The sequence below is a fragment of the Felis catus genome, chromosome A3, assembly GCF_018350175.1.
Source record: "Felis catus isolate Fca126 chromosome A3, F.catus_Fca126_mat1.0, whole genome shotgun sequence".
Classification (NCBI taxonomy): domain Eukaryota; kingdom Metazoa; phylum Chordata; class Mammalia; order Carnivora; family Felidae; genus Felis; species Felis catus.
Window position 1 is genome coordinate 134,392,731 of NC_058370.1, and position 9,121 is coordinate 134,401,851.

At 46.0% G+C, this 9,121-nt stretch overlaps 1 long non-coding RNA gene across 1 annotated transcript; it reads left to right on the forward strand.

Annotated features, from left to right (window-relative positions):
• Positions 1-3,723: 3,723 nt before the first annotated feature.
• On the forward strand, positions 3,724-8,806 carry LOC109498439. Its single transcript, XR_002740855.2, has 2 exons — positions 3,724-6,464; positions 8,172-8,806. It is a non-coding gene; the product is annotated as an uncharacterized LOC109498439 (long non-coding RNA).
• Positions 8,807-9,121: the final 315 nt, after the last annotated feature.

Genomic DNA, 9,121 nt, shown 5'->3' on the forward strand with positions numbered 1-9,121 from the left:
AAAGATCAGACACATCCAAAGACAGACCAGGATGCTGAGTATGGAGGGAGAGGGCTCACCGCATCCTGACACGTCCAGCTTTGCTGGTACCAGGAACCCTTGATTTATGTTTCGTTTTTAAAATTTATTTACTTATTTTGAGAGAGGAAAAGCAGGGGAGAGGCAGAGGGAGAGGAGAGAGAGAATCCCAAGGAGGCTCCGTACTTTCAGCTCGGAGTCCAATGTGGGGCTTGAACTCACCACCTGTGAGATCACGACCTGAGCTGAAACAAAGAGTCGGATGCTTAAGTGACTGAACCACCCAGGATCCCCGGAACCCTTGATTTATAGCAGGTACAGGGACAGCCTTATAGGTTATGGATTTTACCAGCTACGTCATCTAACGTTACTGATACCACACAAATGCTGACTTTTCATTTGCCCCAAGTTAAAAAAGAAAAAATTGTGGGTCTTTATTGTCTTTCTCTGCCTTAGTCAAGCCTGAAGCTCATGCCGACTCTTCCCATGTAGAAATGTCAGACGAAATCCCAGTGCCATCAAATGAGACCTTTCTTCCTCCACCTGCACATTATGACTCTAATAAACACGTTATCAGCTCATGAAAATGATGGCAAACAGGTGACTGAAGGGTTTGGTAAGTCAGCAGCAAAGATTAACAGTTCCTTTCAGAGAAAGCTGTAAGAGGTTCCCCTATTTAAAACAATTGTGGCATGTGAATTTACAGCACTTAAATCATTATCGGCAATTAGTCCTTGTCAAAAAGGTTGCAGCTGGCTTCAATTACAGGTAAGATTTTTCTAATTTGAACTTAGTAGTGCGTCTGATAAGTACGACTTGGAGAAACACCCTTTGGGAGATTTACAATTTGAGGGAAACTGTGGCATTTCAAAATTCAAAAATTCATCCTTGTCAGCAACGCTTTGTCACTGACGTCTGTTCTTAAGCATCTAGAAAAATTTCCATAAACTTCATCCTTCAGCTGTAGTCTTCCCTAACACAAAATTTTACTGATGATTAAAAAATTGCTTTTTAGATTACAAAGCACTACATGCCCATTATATAAACAAAATTGTGAGAAGGATAGAGGATACAAAGTAAAAATAACTGTCTTTGACATCCCCTCATCCTTACTCCACTAAGCTTCAGATCTAAGCGATTTTGGTTTTAAGATCTAAGCAATTTTGGTTTTAATTCTTCTAGAAATTACCACCATAGCTTTATCTAGAATTATTTTTACCCCTGTATGTTAATCAATTAACTTTGGATGGTGTGTATTAACTATTTACTAAGGAAGATGTGGGGGGCGCCTGGCTGGCTCAGTCTGTAGAGCATGCAACTCTTGATCTTGGGGTTGTGAGTTCAAGCCCCACGTAGGGCCTACTTAAAAAAAAAAAAAGAGGGGCGCCTGGGTGGCGCAGTCGGTTAAGCGTCCGACTTCAGCCAGGTCACGATCTCGTGGTCCGTGAGTTCGAGCCCCGCGTCGGGCTCTGGGCAGATGGCTCGGAGCCTGGAGCCTGTTTCCGATTCTGTGTCTCCCTCTCTCTCTGCCCCTCCCCCGTTCATGCTCTGTCTCTCTCTGTCCCAAAAATGGATAAACGCTGAAAAAAAAAATTAAAAAAAAAAAAAGAATGGAAAGAAAGATGTGAGACTTAGTGCCTTTACATACCCTCCCATCTTTCCTTCACATGTTGACTTTTGCTGATTAGGTGCTTAAGTCTTTCTGTAGCTTCAGAACTTTAAGTACTGTGCTTATCTATTCCTTGATCCAACAACTTTAGATTTTCGCCATTCTGATAGGTGTGGTGTGGTATTTTGTGGTTGTTTTAATTTGCATCTCCCTGATGACATAGATGTGGAGCATCTTTTTTTTTTTTAAGTTAAAAAAAATTATTTATTTATTTTGAGAGAGAGCACGAGCAGGGGAGAGGCAGAGAGAGAGAATCCCCAGCAGGCTCTGCAGGGTCAGCACAGAGCCTGACATGGGGCTCGAACTCACAAAACCGTGAGATCATGACCTGAGCTAAAATCAAGAGTTGGACACAACCAGCTGAGGCACCCTGGATCATCTTTTCATGGGCTTACTTGTTGCTAGTCTATCTTCTTCAGTAAAGTGCCTGTTCAGCTCTTTTGCTCATTTCTAAATCAGTTGTTTACTTTCTTATTGTTGAGTTTTAAGTGATTTGGGGGTACATTTGGGGTAACAATTTTTCCCAGATACATATTTTGCAAGTATTTTCTCCCAGTCTGTGGCTTGTGTCCTCATTCTTTTGACCATGTCTTTCCCAGAGGAGACGTTTGTAATATTAATGAAGTCCAGCTTATTAATTCTTTATGGCTCATATCTTTGGTGTTGAGGAGCCATCAACTTGAGGCATTATCTGTTGATTCCCCATTAAGAAAGGTGAGAAAATTAGCATCTTTGTAATCCCCACCTTTATTCCCTCTTTATCCAGCTATGTCATCATACTTTTATATTATACTTACATGTTTATTGTAACTAAAAGTTTTCTATGTTCCTAAGGATCAATTGTGAAAACAAAGAGTTGAGAAAACAGCATTTATATTACAACAATTATTTGTTTGTTTATTTATTTATTTTAAGTTTATTTATTTATTTTGAGAGAGACAGAGACAGCATGAGCAGGGGAGGGGCAGAGAGAAGGAGACCAAGAATCCCAAGCAGGCTCTGCCCTGTTAGCACAGAACCTGATGCAAAGCTTGAACCTGTGAACTGTGAGATCATGACCAGAGCCGACATCAAGAGTCAGACGCTTGGGGCACCTGGGTGGCTCAGTCGGTTAAGCATCCGATTTCAGCTCAGCTCATCACCTCATGGTGTGTGGGTTCAAGCCCCATGTCGGGCTCTGTGCTGACAGCTCAGAGCCTGGAGCCTATTTCAGATTCCATGTCTCCCTCTCTCTCTGCCCCTGCCCCACCTCTCAAAAATAAATAAATATTAAAACAATTTAGAAAAAAAGAGTCAGATGCTTACCCGACTGAGCCGCCCAGGTGCCCCACTACTGTGGTTATTTAATATTTTTCCTGCAAAACAAATGAAGGAAGAGTTCTCTGTTATTACACTGATGCTATTTGAAGGATAATCTTCCAAGACTCAAGATTAAACGTATTTTTTCCCCCTAAACTCCATCTATTGCTCAAAATTAGGACACCTTTAAATTTGCACCATCTTTAGGTCATGCATGTTTTGCACTCCTGCCTCTTACCCCCTGGTGTTTCTTGTTTCCATTCTTTTTCTTTTTTTATTTTTGTAGCCATTGACTGAAGGAACATTTGCATCCTCCTGTCTTTTAGACCTTTTAGGATCTTAATCATACGATATCCATAAATGGATTTGTTTCTGTCTTGAAGACTTTCCCTGAGCCCTCTTGGTTTCTCTTTTTATGGGCCCATTGCTTTCCAGACACCCAGCACAGCCCTCAGCCTTGGACTGCTTTCCTTGATCTCCTCCTTAGTTCACTGTGAGTTAAATTTTATAGCATCTTTATTTACTTTTATTTTTTTTACTTGAGAGAGGGGTGGGGAGAGGGGCAGATGGAGAGAGAGAGAGAGAGAGAGAGAGAGAGAGAGAGAGAGAGAATGAGAATCCCAAGCAAGCAGGCTCCATGCTCAGTGCAGAGCCTGACATGGGGCTCGATCCCATGACCCTGGGATCATGACCTGAGCCAAAATCAAGACTTGGATGCTCAACCGACTGCCCAGTGTCTTTTTTTTCTTGAGTTCCTGTTTCATTTTCCAAAGTGTAACTTCTCTGTGCCACAGTTTTCTCATCTATAAATTTAGAGTAAAAATAATGCCATAGGGTTGATGTGAAGGTTCAAAGTTAGTTCCTGCGAAGTGCTAAGAAGACTACCTTGCAAGTATTGCTCTGTAATATTTTCAGAAAGGGAAGTAAAACTCCCTGAGTCCAAAAACCCTTGAAATATCTTTATTTTCTACCACACCACTTGGTTGATAGTTTGGAATAGAATTTCAGTTTCAAAATAACTTTCCCTTAAAACCTGTGCCTTCATCCTCCAACATTATATTCTGTTGGTAAGTCAGTTCAGTTCTTGTCCTTTGTAGACCATCTTTTTTTTTTTCTTCCTTCTAGAAGCAGCTAGGGCTCTTGTTTTCTCATTGGGGCTCTACAATGGTAACAGAGTATAGGCGGTAGTTTTGTATTCTCTTCCACTCGTCCTACTTAGTACTTGCTATGCCCTTTCTATTTCAAAACTCAGGTTCTGTCTTTAGTTGAGAAGATTCTCCTGTTTTATTTCCTTTATTTCCCCTCCTCTATTGTCCTTGTTATCTGATTCTGGAGATCTAAGGATGCTATTAGAATTTTAAAAAATTATCTTCTGTTCCAATAGTTATTTCTCTTCCCACTGGGATTAGTTGTCCATTTCTTCCTCTTGAATATTCTATTTTCTTTTTTCCCTTTTCAAATTCCTGCTGTTTTTTGGTTGTGTCTTCATGAATGTTGAGCAAAGGTAGTTGGTGAGCAAAGGTAGTTGATGTGGTTTCCTGTGCAAATGTGTTGGTCTGTAAAGCAGAACCATCACCCTCTTGACCTGGACGCACATGGGTGGCTCTGGTAACAGGTGCGCTTCCCCCGGGGTGCCAGAGCAGAGAACAGGCTTGAAACCTTCCATCATTGGTTCTTTCCTCAGATGATCCCAATTCTTCAGAGGTAAAAAAATATATCCAGTAAAATAATTATTTAATTGTCTCGTAAAGCAAATCCGTACATTAACTGAATTTTATCTGCTTTCATTCTGGGGAGAAGAAGGCAGCAGAGCGCATAAGGGACCGAATTGTAATGAAGGACTAGGCAGAGAGTTGATAGAGCGGCATAAACGTTTGCAGAGACAAAGCACCATTACGTTTCTCCATTCGTGATTGCCCGTGGCTCATCTGGTGTTTTGTTGCTCAAGAAGCTGACAGCCTGATGGGCCTTCCCACGTGCCCCTCCACGCATTCCCGGGGCATCACTCACTAGACGCTGTTTGCTGGATCCATGTGGTGGGTCTCTTCCTACCTGGTCCCCATCTCTGGGGTCTCCTTGCAGTGGCTGACTCTCCTGGGATCTCTGTGGGATCTCAGCCATCATCACAGTGGTTAAACCTCCGTCTCTAGCCCACGTCTCTCTCTGAAGTCCCACCTGGGGGTCCCCTTCTCCCACGCACAGCCCCCAGGCTGAGGTCAGCATTTTTCCTGCTCTCTTGTTCCCAAGAGCCTATTTTGCTTTGTGGTGTCCCATCTATCTGGTGATCCGAGCCTGGCAGCAGGAGACATCACACGCAGGGCCCTTTATTTCACCTCTGACATCTTAGTAATTACGTGATCTTGTCTTTCGTGGTGTGAGCTGCTTTAACAAACACCGCGGACTGGGGGGCTTAAACAACAGAGATTTATTTCTCACAGTTTTGGGGGCTGGAAATCTGAGATCGGGGTACGGCCTGAGCAGCTGGGGGTCCTCTCCATAGTTTGCAGATGCACGCCTCTAGCAGAGAGAAGGTCACCTCTGGTGTCTTTCTTAGAAGGGCACTAATGCCACTGAGGGGGCTCCACGCTTATGACCTACTCACCTCCCAGAGGCCCCTCTCCTGATATTGTCACACTGGGGACTGGGCTTCGATGTGTGGATTTGGGGGGACACTCACTTTCAGTCCGTGGACTATCTTGTATCTTTCACGCACCTGTTGTGTGTCCCCTTCTCAGTCTTCTCATGCTTTAGCTCAAGTCTTCCTTGTCCTGGTCTGCGTGGCCTCTAGATGTTTTCTCCCTGTGCTTGTGTGTGTTTTTCTCTGACGACACTGCACACATCCAGAGTGTGGCTCTTGTGCTGCAAGGTCTTGTGTGCGGGACCATACCTGTCTGTCTGTCTGTCTGTCTGTCTGTCTTCTCCTCTAAGTCCTTAGGGCCTCCGTCCCCAATCTCTTATGCACCCACAACAACAATGACAACCAGTGGCAATTAAGCTCCCCATGGGTAGGGCTTTTTATACTTTTCCTGTTTTATTCGCAGCTGGTCTCCAGGACCTAGAACAGTGCACGACCTACCATTGGTGTCGAAGAAATAGGGTATGAATCCACTCATACCTATTTCCATCCATCTGACAAGTGCGTCTTCCCCAGCTCCTGTCCCTGTCTCCTGACTTTTCCTCTTTCCCTCCCTATCAGGTGTCACACACGAATACAAACCACTCTGATAGCACCTTCCGGACAATAGTGGAGAAGAATGCATTGGCCACGCCTGTGGCTGCATCCCGTGGGCTGGGACACGTTAATCACCTCTGGCAAAGCTACTCCGACTGGAAGTCACAAAGGGGGTTGCTGCTTGGTTGTCCTGTCCTGTAGAGTATGTTGGGATTGTTTCCAGGCCAGATTGGTGAATGAAATAGATGTGTGTTGGGTTCATACCCTGCACCCCCCTCAGTCTTCAACCCCTGGTGTTCCTTCCAGGTATGTGATGTATTTTTGGTTTCCTGGTAATGGGGCAGGGAAACATTTCAGGGACTTCCATTTAATTTGCCCACCGATCCTACTCTAGAAATGAATGTAGTAGTTTTTCCAACTTCGAAGTCCCTTTAAATTATATCTTTGGGGGCCAGGGGAAGGCCACGGTTGGGTCTGTGGACACGGGAAAGCCACTCTGAGCCAGACCTAGCCAGGTCTTCCTTACAGCTGGCCCCCACGCCTCCACTTTAGTGGGGGGCTTCAGGATCATGCCTCAGGTCCCCAGTTATCAGTGTCACCTCAGGTCTTGTGCCCAATAGTCCTCAGCGGGGCTGGGCGTCTCCTGTCCTCCAGGGTGTGGTCACCTGAGTATGTGGGGTGGCCTCTCTAGGGAAGAACGAGGGGAGTCATTCACCCGTGCACTTGCTGTGAAGCTGCGGGTCTTTCCTGGGGACCCTTCTGTTCTTGGGTCAGTGGGTTCTAGACCTAAAAGCTGGCTCAGGTCCAGATACCAAGTCTGGTGCTGAGATCTGGCTTTTTCTGGGGCGGTTCGATCGTCCTGGTTCAGCCTCTTGATTGTCTTTCCTTGATTTTTTTTTTTTGTTTTTTTTTGTTTTTTTTGTTTTGTTTTGTTGAGTGTATAGGATGCACAATACATCTCTCTTGGCCACCCATCTCCTACAATCCTAGGCATGCTGTGTCCACGACTGTCTCTGGGTCAGGCCCCTCTGGAGGCCGCTCCAGCCATGTTGCCAAATTATAGCTGTGCCCCCTCCCCCCATCTTGCATCTAGTTCAATGCCACAGTGTCTTTTACCATTTCAAGACTCCATCAGCCCATTTCCAGTAGGGAGTCCAGTTCTGCAACAACAGGACGGCCACTTCTGGGCTTTGCAGCCGCGTTCTCCCAGCCGGGGCGGCCCTCTCGTTGGCTGTGCACATGAGTGCTGTTTCCAGGGCTCTTTTGATGCACATGGCTGGTTGGTGTTCCGAACTCATGTGATACCTCTGCTCTGGAAAGCCCACTTCCCTGAGCCTCTTCCTCTCTACTACCTGCGTGGCCATCCTGGAATTTCTGCTTTTTTAGTGTGGGCCGTCCCAGGAGCATGTCAGCACGGCCTTGGGGCCTTGCCGGAGCTAATAACACTGTGCGTGTTATGGCAGACACGCCCATGTGGATGTATTCTCCCTATTGCACACTTAGGGTCTGTGCATCTCGGTCCGGCCCGTGTGTTCCCTTGGGTCCTGTCCATGCCTCTCAGCCACTTCCCCCACTGGGTGTTGCTGTGACCTGGTGTGGGGGTAAGAAGGCAAGTGGGAGAAATTGCTGCTTGTGGGGCACAGGCCTCTGCAGCATTTTCACACCGGGGAGGAGTGCTAGCCTTCGATAGAAAGAGAGGGTCACTTCTGCAGGCCCACAGGGTCCTTAAGGGTTTTTCTGTGACCTCTGGCCTAGAAGTCCCCATTACAAATATCAGGGTCCCTATCCCGTCCAACCTTTGGCACTGTGGACTTGTCGGGGCTGAGGATCTAACCTTCTCTGGAGCTTTGCAGCCCTGATAATTAAGTCTTGAGCCTGATCTTCAGCGTTCTCTAACCTCTGGCTAGAAGAGATGCATCTTCTCAGATGCTGCCGGTGAGGTCTCTGACTTGCGTGAGTCACCTTAAATTGGTGATTAATAATTCTCAGGTGCTCATTGTCTTTCTCCCATAGATGATGAGACTCAGAGACCGCCGTTCAACTCCATTATCCTCGTAATTACCGCTTTCCAAAGTTCTCCAGCATCTGAGATGTTGTACCTACAGTGCGTTCCTTCCCTTCCACGCTGTCTGTCCCAGTGCGCCAGTGGTCAAAGTTTTAACACTGCGCCATGACATCCTGCCAAGGGCTTTCAGTACCCCACCTGCCAGCGGTGTGGCAGATGGATGCCGTGCGCTCCAGGGCTGAGTTCTCCCATCTGAATTGCTACTTGTAGACAATCTGATGGACTGGGCACCTTGGGAGCGTAAGGAAGCTGCCAAGGGTACTTCTTCAGCCTTTGTTCTGATGAAGAGCACAGGGCGCGTGCGTATTCCCACTGCATCGATTTGAAAATACTTGGGTGTGTTTGCAGAGGAGGGGACTTGTCAGTTGCAGTGGTGGTGGGCCTCATGGGCGCAGGCACGCCTGGCGGGGAACTAGGGACCAGCAGGGGATTTCCATCACCCAGAAGAGAGAGGTACCTTAGGCCAAGAGTGAACTTGTTTTAAATGACAGGAGTGGCTAAAGACTCAGGTAACTGAAGAGAGAGAAAGACAAGATTTGAAGAATCTGGTAAATGAATAGTTAGCCTTTGTGTGTCCTAGGAATTTTTATTTTTTCGGGATTTTTATTTGCATTATTATATTTCTGAAGCTTATTTATTTGTTTTGAGAGAGAGGGGGGGGGAGAGAGAAAGCTCTCCGTGCTGTCAGTGCAGAGCCCGACACGGGGCTCGAGCACACGAACCACGAGATCATGATCTGAGCTGAAACCAAGAGTTGGATGCTTAACTGGCTGAACTACCCAAGCGCCCCTTTTTTTTTTTCAAGATTCTTAAGAAACATACTGTCGAGCCAGTAATTCTCACCATCAAATTAGTAAACAAGGCCACACTATTTTCTTGGGAAGGACCTTGGCATAAT